The sequence below is a fragment of the Neomonachus schauinslandi genome, chromosome 2 (genome assembly GCF_002201575.2).
Source record: "Neomonachus schauinslandi chromosome 2, ASM220157v2, whole genome shotgun sequence".
In the NCBI taxonomy this organism is placed as follows: Eukaryota; Metazoa; Chordata; class Mammalia; order Carnivora; family Phocidae; genus Neomonachus; species Neomonachus schauinslandi.
The window spans coordinates 162,187,296-162,199,904 of NC_058404.1; the positions used below are offsets into that span (position 1 = coordinate 162,187,296).

The window sequence follows — 12,609 nt, forward strand, 5'->3', positions numbered from 1 at the left end:
ATATATAAAGATATATGTACATATTAAAGATTTATTTATTTATTTTAGAGAGAGAGAACAAGCAGCAGGGGCAGAGGGAGAGGGAGAGAGAATCTCAAGCAGACTCCACGCTGAGTGTGGAGCCCGACACGAGGCTTGATCTCACGACCCTGAGATCACGACCTGAGCCAAAACCAAGAGTCGGACGCTTAACCGACTGCGCCACCCAGGCGCCCCTATGGCAGTACATATATTATATAGCATATGTACTATACCTACTGTTCCGAAACCTACTCTTCTCACTTAGTAATCTGCTATGGGCATCTTCCTTTATCAATAAATAACCGATCAAACACATTAGCTTTTATCCTCAGACTGATAGATGTTTAGTTTCAATTTTTCACTACTATGAGCAATGTAACTGTGACCACCCTGGGAACTTATATCCACGTCTCTTCAGCCCTCTCCTAACATAAATTCTGCGAGGTGGACTGAGACAACACACGTGGCCCGCAGAGCGCCCAGGGAGAGCTCCATGCGGGTATGACTGTGCCCACCTTTGCAGAAGGCCCTGCAGCGGCCATTTCAAGGAGCTCTCGCTGCCTCCTGAGATCAGGCCCTGAGGCTTTGTACGGCCAACAGCCCGGACTGCCCTAGCTTGCCTCTGGAAATGCCGCAGCCAGCAATTCTCCATAGAGTTTTGGCTTTGTTTAGGTTTTGTTGTTCTCTTCCAAAGACGTACACATTTTGGATCGAGCCACATGTTGCATTTACTGACCACCTCCCGGGTACCTGGCTGCACGTGAGGCGCCAAGCCCGTTGAGTTCTGAAAACCGTCTCCATTTTATGAGCTCACAATGAAACCTTTGTGATGACGTGCCTGTTCATTAAGCCTGCTTCTGCGCTATCCACACGGTTTTGTGTTGTTTGTTTTTTAACCTGGAGAGAGGCGAGAATTAGTGTAGAAATGAAGGCAGTTACGTGGTGGTGTGGAAGAGAGCAGTCAGACGTTACCAACCTGGACAGTCTGGGTTGGTTGCTTTGTGTTTCCCCAGTGGAAGCCCAAAGAAACTCGAACCATTTTGGAGTTTTTAATTTCTAAACTAACTCCCAACTCCCCTGCCGTTTCAAGGCTAGGGAAGCTGGCACCCTCGGCCTTCAGATCCCAGAGCTGTCCAGAGCTCACTAGCTCTTCAATCCCTCCGCATCCGCATCCTTCAGGGGGAAAGAGCACCTACTCTGAGCCCAGGCCCCCCTCACTCACCCTCCATGACACATGCTTGACATAGAGTCACTGTGAATACAGCTGTGGACTCAAGAATGCCCCTGCCCAGAAGCAAGTGAAAGCCCAGAAACCCTAAGACTTTGTGATCATTCATTTTTGCTGCCCTGGAGTCTTGAGATCCAGCTGAGCTGTCTCCCCCAGGGTCTGGAGGGGATGGCGGAGAGAGACCATGCTTGGGACCAGGTACAAAGCCCCCAGAAGGCTGCAGACAGTGCCCACTCCACCGTGCAGGAAGCCTGGCCCCATCCTCAGGGTCAAGGAGGCAGGGAGGAGAGCAGGCCGCCTTCTCTGCTGCTCCTTCCAAGCTCCCTCAAACTTCAGTGTGACCTGAACCCTGGGTTTCAGGAGGTGGGCATCTGCCTGTCAGCTTGCCTGAGTTCTCTGCATGTGTTTTTGGGGTCCACCCTCAAGGTTTTTCCTTGCCTCCAAGAGAGATGAGGGAAATAGGGTCCTCTCCCCCTTCTCCCCCATGCCACGGGCCTACTGGCGGCCCTCCCTGGACTTTGTCCCATCTCTGAATCAGGCATGGCTAACCCACAGTCTAATCCACACCGCCTCCAAAAGAAAGTACAGAGAAGTGATAGATCAGAGGCCTCATCTAGAGAGAGCTTAAATTTCAGGCGTGGGGATGCTGGCTCAGTTCAATGGAGATTTACCACAGCAGGTGCAGGGGAAGCTGAGCCTGAGGCAGAGAGGGATTTTGTGTGTTGGGGGAGGGGAGAGATGGGGGCTCATTTGATCTGTCTGCTACTGGGAGAAAAATAAACTCCATTTGCTCTGCTATTCTTTTAAGAAACAAAAAGGATGAAAGAAACTTTAGGCCAGTAAACTTCCCTTTTATTCTTCCCTTTTTCTCAAATAGATCAGAAAATGATCCCATATTATTAACCACCTAGCCTTCCCTTAAAATATAAATTAAAAGAACACCACTGTTCCTCCATACTTATAAACCTCATGATAACAAGCTCAGCAAGGCTAGAGCTCAGGAAACATAATGGAAAGACTTAGGTGTTTTAAAAACTCCTCTGAATGACGATGAGAACAAGAGGCAAGGAGGGTCAGACAGTAATTTGAAAAGCTTTGAAATGTGCCATGATTTTGACTTTGTATTTCATCCTTTCCTACAAATGGACAATTAGCCGTAGCACAGGTTTGTGTAATTAGCAGGCAAGCCAAACCCTGAGTGATTTATTCATCGTAACTTGGATAAGAGAGCATTTCCCAGTGACACATTACAGTCAGAAATGACACCACGTTGTTCCCACACTCTCAGTGTTACTAGCATTCCTAAAATAAAGTACAACCTTATCTCTTAAAAATCCTTCATGGGCAGCGCGCCTCTGATACTGTTCTTAAAACCGGCAACAAGACCGGACCTGGGCTAAGATTCAGAAAGGAGCAGAAATAGTGCCCCACAGCATGGTCTGTCCGCGCTTCCTTCGTGGCCTGCCCCTCCAGGAAGCCTTCCGGGTGATCAGCTGCCTCCGCATCAGGTAGAGGAGCAGCCCCTCCCCCCGACACATACACACATCTCTGCACTGCAGCATAGGGAGGGACAGAGTGTGGAGGGTAACAAGGGACAGGGCTGGCCACAGGGGGTGGCACATCAGGCACGCTTCTCGGAGGACAGATGGGCTCAGCCTCTAGCAGGTCTCAGACCATCCATGGAAGGAGCCTCTGGGCTTCTCTTCCCCTTTCTTTCTGAAATGTCACATTCGCCCATTGGTTCCGAAACTATGAACTTCCCTGCTAAAATAAAATTATGGCAGTCTTTTCCCAATGCAAAGAGAAATAAACTAAGCTTATGGCAAGGTTTCATTCCCGGAAAAGGGGCCCAAAGTCGAAATGATAGAGAGATCTGATTTTCTTGCGGTGATAAGCGATCAGAGGAGATAATATAACCCATCAAAAACTTGATGCCTGCCTTGTTAGAGAAATAGCCTCACAACATTACGTATTTCCGTTACTCTGAATGCAGAGCTTCAGGATCTCTTTGTCCAAGGTGATTTGGCTCGATTTAATAGGATCCCATATTCCCAGCATATGAAATTGTATTATTTAATATGATGCAGTACCACCACAGTTTTTACAAAGTCCTTCGTGCCTCCCTTACGGAATCACATAATCTTAAGATCAAGAAACTATGATTATAGTGGGGAAGGCAGTCAGAAAAGCTGCCTTGGAGAGAGTTTTCAGAGGCATCCCAGAGGGAATGTTTTGAAATAGCCAGAGCCGGTTCCTCGTTTCAGCGATGAGCCAGGATTGTCTGTTTCGCTGCCTCCTTGGCCCTTCCTGCAGCAGCCTTTACGATCAGCATCAAGGGCTCCGTGTCCCACGGCCTGCATTCTGCTCTCTGGGCCTCACTGACAACTTGACCTTGCACCTGCCATTAAAAATGCAAGTTCCAAAGCATATTCCGGGACAGTTCTTCTTCCTGCAGGCTTCCCCACCACATGCTTTGTCACGAGAGAGCCTCAGCGCTCAGACCAGAATCCTGGGCAGTCACATCCTCTCGTGACTGTACAAGTCTTTCCCGGTCCACGACACATCCTAAACCTGCCTGAGGATCAAAGATCGCAGCTGTCACTTCTTCCTTTTGTCAACGGTTTTTAAAAAACCCAATTTGCCGGAGGCTGAAAAAGTGGTGCGACTGGTTTTTGTTTGGTAGAGTTTTTAAGATGATAGTGGATCCATTTAAAAGATTGTATGATAGATGGTATAAAGCATAATTATATAATAACACCCATGAACCCACCCCCCTGCTTACTCACCTACCCCAAACCCCCCACCCCCGAGGTCACCACTTCTCTGAGGTTTGTATTTATCATTCTTGGTCTTCTTAAAACAGTTTTCTCTCCTCTGGGTGTATCTCTAAACCATGTAGAGTTTAGTCTCGCTTGTTCAACGTCCAGAATTTATGTGACCAATTGAGGTGGCTCTTCTGAGGTAGCCTTTTCGGGACTTGAGCCACTTACGCGTGTAGCCTGCATTTGCTCAAGACCATCAGGGAGCTCTTTATTTGAAATTTCCTCCAGAGTTCATTTATTAGCTCCTCAAGAATCAGTGCTGTTGCTTTATAGCACGTTTGGCCTGATTCAACTCTCTTTTTTCCTATCACCTCTCCATTTCCCCCACTCACTTAGGAAATACGTAGTGGGGCCTTCTCTGAGCCAGATGCTTTGCTAGAGCTCGGCGGTAGACCAGGCAGAGCCCCTGCCCCCACAGGAGCTGATTGCCAGCCTCCTCTCGTTTCCTCCTGTGCCATGTGAACCATACCTTAGGCCACAGGCTAGGAGATTCCAGGCCCTTGAGCAGGATTCAGGAAACAGAGAGGCCATGCGATCAGCGTGGGGCTGGGAGGCTGAGGAGAGGCTTACGGAAGGATTCCAGAGAATAGTCAACCTCCATGGGCCCTATTCTGGGCCCTCTGTGGCCTCACCTGGGTATTTCTGACTCCAAATTTCTCTGTTAGGACAGCCTCCCCAACACACTCTTCCCAGCATAGTTACGCCATTAGCTCCACACCGGCTGAGAAGGCCCTGCCATGTGGTATGGATCCAGGACTCTAATGAAAGAGGCAATCAGCCCTGTAGGTGCTAGAGCCGACAACCCAGCTTATGACTTTATAGTGAAGAACTGAAAAGTCCCATGAGGTGATCAAGCATTAGACTGATGACACAGATACAGTGCCTGTGTATAAACATGGAACCTCAGAAATAATTTTATAGATATACTTTTTTGATTTATAGATGCTGTAATATAAATAAAATGAATACAAATAATATATGTATAATTGATGTATGGACCTATTCACCAGAATGACTGACATTCTTCAGTCCCTCTAAAAAATACAAGGACTAATGCCAACACCCGGACCCCTCGTGGCTCTTGGGCGATCTCCACGTGCAGGGCACATCTGCTCTTCCTGGCTGCCTTGTGTGATTCCCAAGAGTCATCAGCCTGCTATGTCAGTCGTGCTTGTTATTAAGTTGCACACTGTAACGAAATGTTCCCGCATTCTGACGACATATGAATTCAAAAAGAAGATCATTTCGGTAAAAACCAAATGGAATGCTTTTAAGACTCAGTCAAGGTGAGTCACTTTAAAATATATATATATATTTAAAGATTTTATTTATTTATTTGACACAGAGAGAGCGATAGCAAGAGAGACAGAAAGAGAGAAAGAGCACAAGCAGGAGGAGCGGCAGGCAGAGGGAGAAGCAGGCTTCCTGCATGAGGATAGATAGATAGATAGATCCGAGGACCCTGGAATCATGACCTGAGCTGAAGGCAGTGGTTTAACCAACTGAGCCACCCAGGCGCCCCAAGATGAGTCACTTTAAAAACGCTTTTGGATTAGGTGTGAACAAGGTGACTGTAGAAGATTGAAGGAAAAGAAAGTTAAAATCTAGAAGAATTCTGCTCTCAGATTGTGCAACAGATGTCCTTAACTTCTCGTTCTATGTGAAATGGACTCAAGTTGGAAATTGTACGTGGCACATCATGGGTTTTTTAAAAGACAGGACTCTATTCAGAACAGCAGACAATACTCACAGAGAAGACCTTGACCTTCCCTTGAAGATTAGTGAGTAAAGGGACATTTATGATTTAATTTTAAACAAAATTATATATACATATATATGAATATATAACATATAATGTAAATTATGTGTGTGAGAGAGATTGATTTTTCATGATCCCTCTCTCTGAAGGACTCACAATCACCTATGGGTCCCCAGCATGTTTAAAAAAGAGTTCTATTATAGTTGTACTTACAAGCTTATAGGACTGCCCTACTCAAGGGTGGTTTATATGCAACCTCCCTGAAAGATTTCAGATGTGACGGCACTTGCTAAGGTTTATTTGGTTTTCTATTTTGTTTGGTTTTGTTTTCATTTGCTAGACATGTATTGAGAGCCATGAGAAAAGAGCCTAGTTTAGAAACAATGGTTTGGAGAGAGAAAAAAAGGCAATGTCATCCTGCTGGATGGATGAGGGAGGTCATGACCTCCCAGAGCTCCGTACTTTCTGGCCAGTCACACTCCCAGCTGACCTTTTCTCTCACTGCCCCTGGAGCCCACGGAGCGGAGACCCCTGCTCTGGGGCTCTGCTGAGCGGCAGGGGGCCAAGGACGCAAGCTAGGAAGTGGCCTGATGTTCCCAAACTCGGAGGCCAACAGAAGGATGAGGAGGCTAGCCTTGGATAACTTGGGTCCAGATGAGAAAAGAGCCTCTTGACAAGGCTCAAGTATTTTTTGACCCTCGCTCTTCCCAATCAGATGCAAGGGGCCTTTCGTCCTGGGAGGAGAATAATATTGCTAAATGGGAAAACATTTCAAATCCTGTTCTAGCCACGCCCCCAAGTGAGTGTGTGTGTGTGTGTGTGTGTGTGTGTGTGTTTCGGAAGGCCTCCGATGAGGGCTGCTTCAGCTCCAATCCAAACAAAGGCCTTGGACACAGCAGCATCCTGATAGGAGACGCTTTATTTTCCTTAGTTCCTAAGGAGTAAAACCAAACTTAGGAAAAATAGGTTCTTTTGAAGAGGTTCCCCAAGCACCCGAAGGATTCCAGCCTGCTCCCCGAGAGAGCAAACAACAGAAGAGAGCGAGGCCGACTGCAGTAGGGAATGCAGCTTCGTTCCAGCCATCCTGGGAGGACCCTTAGCTCTTCAGCCTTACTCCATTTTCGCTTTGTCGTGGCTGGAAATATGGGTCCCTGCTGCATACAGAGCCACGGAAACCACTGTTCTCTCTCTCCCTGCTAAAGTAAGGGACTTCAGATAAGTGGAGACGGGGGAGAGGACAGCAGAGGGAGGAGACGCACGGGCACAAGAGGCCGATTTTGTTGCTCTAAGGAGTAACTGGACTCCTCCCCGAGAGATCGCCAAGCCCTCCAGAGAAAGAAATTGCAGGGGTATGAGTCATCCTCCAATTCAGAAGAACACAGGGGTGCCCTGGGGGGCCGGGGGCCTCCCTTATCAAGACGTAGGCAACTGAAGTACACAGATCGTGCTTGGCTAAAGGCTAGGATCAGCTTCTGGTTCATTATCTATTTAATTAAGTGGATTAAATGAGAATTGACTGGAATTGTACACTTAAGAGTTCCCTTACAAAACACTGTTATCTCATAAGCTGGCTCAATGGAACAGGCTGTCAGGGGCTTATTAGAAGTAACTGAATACAGTGCCTTACAGAGCAAAGATCCAAAGGAGGGTATATAGCCAGGCTGGGAGACCTCACACCTTCTGTGGCTGCAAAAGACAGGCCTGGGGTCTGACTGCAAACCTGCAATGTTAGTATCGACCCCAAGGGACAGGCACAGGTCTTCCCAAGAAGAAAGGCATTTGCTACTCACTCCATTTTAAAAGCATTTCTTCGCTATTAAGGCTGAATTAAGAGTTTCATTGATCTTTTATATATGTGGTCTCAGCACATTTGAAAGACGACAGAGTAGAGTGGCTAACAGGACCATCTTTGGAGTTAGACTGCAAGGGTTTGACCCTTAGCTTTGCTGCTTATTAGTTGAGTGGCACTGTGTTGCTTAACTTCTCTAGGGCTCAGTTTCCCCATCTGCAAAGTGGGAATGCTATCAGTAGCCCAGTGCCATCATTGCGTTTCTGTGGAGATTCAGTAGGCCGAGATGTACACACTTCTTAGCATAGCACCTGGCGTAGTGGTGGCATAGGGAGCGCTCAGTGATTATAGCTGGTGCTCTTGTCGCAGAAAAAATTCCTCCCATTTCAGAGCTTTGGGGCCCACATCACCTTTAGCTATTGACTGCAGCATGAATCTGGAATGGGCCGCATGCCCAGAGGGGATTCTGGATGGTGGGCGGGGGTGGACATGGAGGAGCTCAGGTCTGTGATGAGCGGGACATTTGGACACTGACTTTGCCAGGGATGGTGATGTGACCCTGCACAAGTCACTTATGTCCTCTGATCCACATTTCAAAAGTGTGTGTGTGTGTGTCTGTGAGTGAAACTTTCATTACAGGTTTTGGGTAAGTGAATGTAAATCCTGCTTTTGGTGAGGATTGATATAAATACAAATAATGCTCACAGACCTCCTGGTGTCCCAGAAACATGCACATTGTGGAACACTTGCTTTGAGGATACCAGCCACGTTGGAAAGAGTTGATGCTTTGGACGGAAGTTGCTCATGTGCAGTTAATTTGAACAATGAAAATAATTGACTGTTTTTCAGGAAAGTTTTACTTTATTTGTGAATTTAGGACTTTTTATTTTCCTTCCAACAATGTGATAGCCTTATTTTTCTGTTGGGTTCCTTTGAGCTTAATTTATCAGTAATCTGTAAATGTTTCTGTCAAACAGTCTGCTCCACAGTTGACCTCTCTGCAATTACACATTAATTTCAATGTACAATCCACAATTTCCATGAATTATCTATAATTGTCAGTAATCTATAATCCAGTAGATGATTCTATTCCACTCAGTCTAATGGATAAACATCATGTTACTTTCCAAAAAATTAAAAGAGACCATATGAAAGATTGGATGGATCTCTCTATTTGATAGAAAATGAATTACTTTGGGCGCCTGGGTGGCTCAGATGGTTAAGCGACTGCCTTCGGCTCAGGTCATGATCCTGGAGTCCCGGGATCGAGTCCCGCATCGGGCTCCCTGCTCAGCGGGGAGTCTGCTTCTCCCTCTCCCGCTCCCCGCTCTTGTGCTCTTTCTCTCTCTCACTCTCTCTCTCAAATAAATAAATGAAATCTTTAAAGAAAAAAGAAAATGAATTACTTTAAATAAAAAACTTAGCCTAGGGGCACCTGGGTGGCTTCGTCAGTTAGGCGGCTGACTCTTGATTTCGGCTCAGGTCATGATCTCAGGGTCCTGAGATCAAGCCCCACCTCCAGCTCCACGCTCAGCAGGGAGTCTGCTTGAGATTCCCTCTCTTCCTCTCCCTTTGTCCCTCCCCCTGCTCAAGCTCACGCTCCCTCTCTCTCTCAAATAAGTAAGTCTTTAAGAAAAAAAAAAGATTCTCTCTCTCCCTCCGCCCAAGCCCCCCACACTGCTTATGTGCTCACACACACTCTCTCTCTCTCTCTCTCTCTCAAAAAAAAAAAAAAATTTAGCCTATTAGCTGAATCGTGTTTTAGAGGAATTGAAACATTGTGCATGGTATTAGGACTAGCGATGTCTTCTTATTTTCATGCCTTTTTTTACTTGAAAGACTAGTACAGAATGTCCAACACTTACATATAATTGGTATGATTTCCCATATTTTAAATGGCTCAGGCTGAGAGTTTAAGGAAAGAAGCTTACATGAATGAGTGAGAAGCCATAACCTTCCAGGGTTTCTCCTGGTTGGTTATTGACTAAAGCGCAAGCTGGTCTGTCTCAGCTAGGGCTGCAATGCCAAGGGTAAGCATGGTGTGATATCAACACATGCCCTGTACCTGTGGATCTTAACTCTTTCTGGTTATGAGCCTCTGTAAGAATCAGGAGGCAATTATGGACATGCTCCTCTGAAAATGACACTTTCTCCTTTCCACAAAGCTTGACGTAGAATTCTGGGGAGTTCGCATGATCTCCTGACTTCCCTCCACCTCTCCCCTCCCCTCACCATAGTTCACTGAACATGGAGGCTTCCTCTCCCCGTGCTTGACCACACTGATTTTTTTCTTTTTAATGACATGAGTTGGATATTTCTGGAAACCGGGAGTTAAAGACTAGTCAGGGAATTTTTATGATACGATGAGAAATATACATATTGGTCTTTGTCCCCGGTCCCTGTCACACAGCTACTACCAGAGTGACAGCAGTGACTTGTATGCTAGTGGGATGACTAGTGGTTGGGGCCCCTACCAGCTTCAGGATGGAGGGCTGGTTGCCAGAAAAACAAGGGCATGTTTAGAGAGTTGGAGTTTTCAGCTCCACCCCCCAACCTCTAGGGAAGGGAGAGGGGCTAGAAATTGGGTTAATCACCAATGGCCAGTAATTGAATCAATCACGCCTATGTAATGAAACCTCCATAAAAACCCTTAAATAATAGGCTTGGAAGAGCTTCTGGGTTAGAGAACACATCAAGGTGCTGGAAAGGTAGAACGCCTGAAGGGAGCATGGAAGCTCCAAGCTCCTTCCCCTTAACATTGCACTGTGCCTCTCTTCCATCTGACCGTGCCCGAGTTGTATCCCTTGTAATGAACTGGCAATAGAAGGGAAAATTCTGTGGCAAAGGAGGTAGTTTCCTGAGTTCTGTGAGCTGTTCTAGCAAATTATTGAACCTGAGGAAGGCATCACGGGAACCCTCAGTTGGGAGCCGATCTGTCAGGAGAGCAGGTGGCCATCTGGGACTTGCAACTGACATCTGAAATGGGCCTGAACCCTTAAACTGCGGGGTCTGCACTAATGCTGTGTAGTTAGTGTCAAAATTGAACTGAATTGTAGGACACTCAGTTGGTGCCCAGAGAATTAGAGAATCGATTGGTGTGGGAAAAAGACCCACACATTCAGTGTCAGATGTGTTGTAGGTAACGGCAGTTCAGAATTTTGCCCTCCCTGTAAGAGTAATTATAATATAATGTTCCACAGTAATTAAGGGTACAAGTTCAAGTACGCACATGCCACCTGGCTGTGTCTGCTACAGTCAGTCTCCTTTGGATGTCCCTATATACTTTAGATACATTCCATTTTAGTTTAAGCTTGTTTGGATCTACCTCTACTCCCTAAAAACAGTTTCTCCCTATCAAAATCAACAAGCCTCTCCTCACCTCACACCCACTAGGATCAATCAAGAAGGGTAATAACAAGCATTGTTGAGGATGCGGAAAAATCGCAACCCTCTTACACTGCTGGTAAGAGTGTCAAATGGTGGGGTCACGCTGGAGAACAGCCTGGCAGTTCCTCAAAGGGTTAAACACAGAGTTGCCAACTCTATGGCAACAATCTATATCCAAGAGAAATGAAAATGTATGTCTACACAAAAATTTATAAAACTAGCAGCATTATTCATAATAGCCAAAATGTGAAAATAACCCAAATGCCCATCAACTGATGAACGCAACTATAAAATGTGGTATATCCATACAGTGAATATTAGTCAGCAGTAAAAAGAAATGAAGTAGTGATGTATACTACAACTTGGATGAACCTTGAAAACATTATGCTAAGTAAAAGAAGCCAGTCCCAAAAGATCCTATGTCCTATGGGTCCATTTATATGAAATGTCCAGAAATGGTAAATCCATAGAGACAGAAAGCAGATTGGTGGTGCCAGGGACAAGGAGGAGGATGGAAAAAGGGAGTGACAAGTTCACAAGTGTGGAGTTTCTTATTGAGGTGATAAAAATATTATAAAATGGATTGTGGTGATGGTCGTACAACTATGTGAATATACTAATAACTATTGGACTGTACACTTTAATCGTACGGTATTTAATTTGTATGGTATATGAATTACATCTCAATAAAGCTGTTCCCAAAAAAGAATACAGGCTCCCAAAAAAGGATCCAGGCTGTGTGTGTTTGAACACCTGTGGAAGTTCTGGTGTCCAGTGACAGGGATTTGGGTGCAAGTATTGTATTTGGAAAGATATTTTGGGAAGCATAGTCAGGAAATAGGGAAGTGGGCCAGGGAAGGAAGGAAAGCCAATAAAGGGACATTAGTGAGTGAGTTATCTTTGTGGGCAACTGGGGCTCTGTCCTTCTGGGACTGAGCAAAGGCTTTGGAGACCACAGTTTGGAATTGTTCCCCCAGGGAATGAGAAATCTGGGTTGTTCCAATGAATGCTGACTTCCTAGGATTTCCAGCCTGCCCCACACAAAGGCCAAGCATGCTTCTACAACCAGAGGAAGCCCACAGACAAGAAGAGAGACAGAGACAGAAACACAGAGGCAAATAGAAAGATAGGCATGCAGGTACTTGAGGTAGGAAGCAGAGTACACAAGAACTGTTCCACAAACCTACAGTGATGTCCAGGGTGACTGAGCAGATATGGGCAGAGCACTGCCAGGGTCTGCTCACAGGGGTGTTACCCAACCACTCCGTACCTTGCTTCCTGCATCCTTAAAATGGGGAAGATAATAGCTCCTATCTCAAAAGGGTGCCATGCGGATGAATGAGTTAACGTATCTGAGTATTTGAGACCGCCAAAAAAACTTATCTTGGAACTTTGTTTTTTAAACTTCTGACTTATCCATGATCATTTCTCTTCTGAATAGGCTTCTAACAAGATAGAGAAGAAATCCAGCTATTATAAGTGTCAAAGAAAAATAGAATCATTGCCGAGAATAGTCTTCTTATTAGGTCCTCTTTGTGTGTTACCAGCTTTGAATGGCTGCCTTTTGAAAGGCACCATATGCTTTGTGAGCACATTAGACAGA

At 45.8% G+C, this 12,609-nt stretch overlaps 1 protein-coding gene across 1 annotated transcript in view; it reads left to right on the forward strand.

Moving 5' to 3' along the window:
- SCFD2 (sec1 family domain containing 2) overlaps positions 1–12,609 on the forward strand; it is a 438,974-nt gene that overhangs the window by 391,745 nt on the left and 34,620 nt on the right. The window lies entirely within an intron of this gene.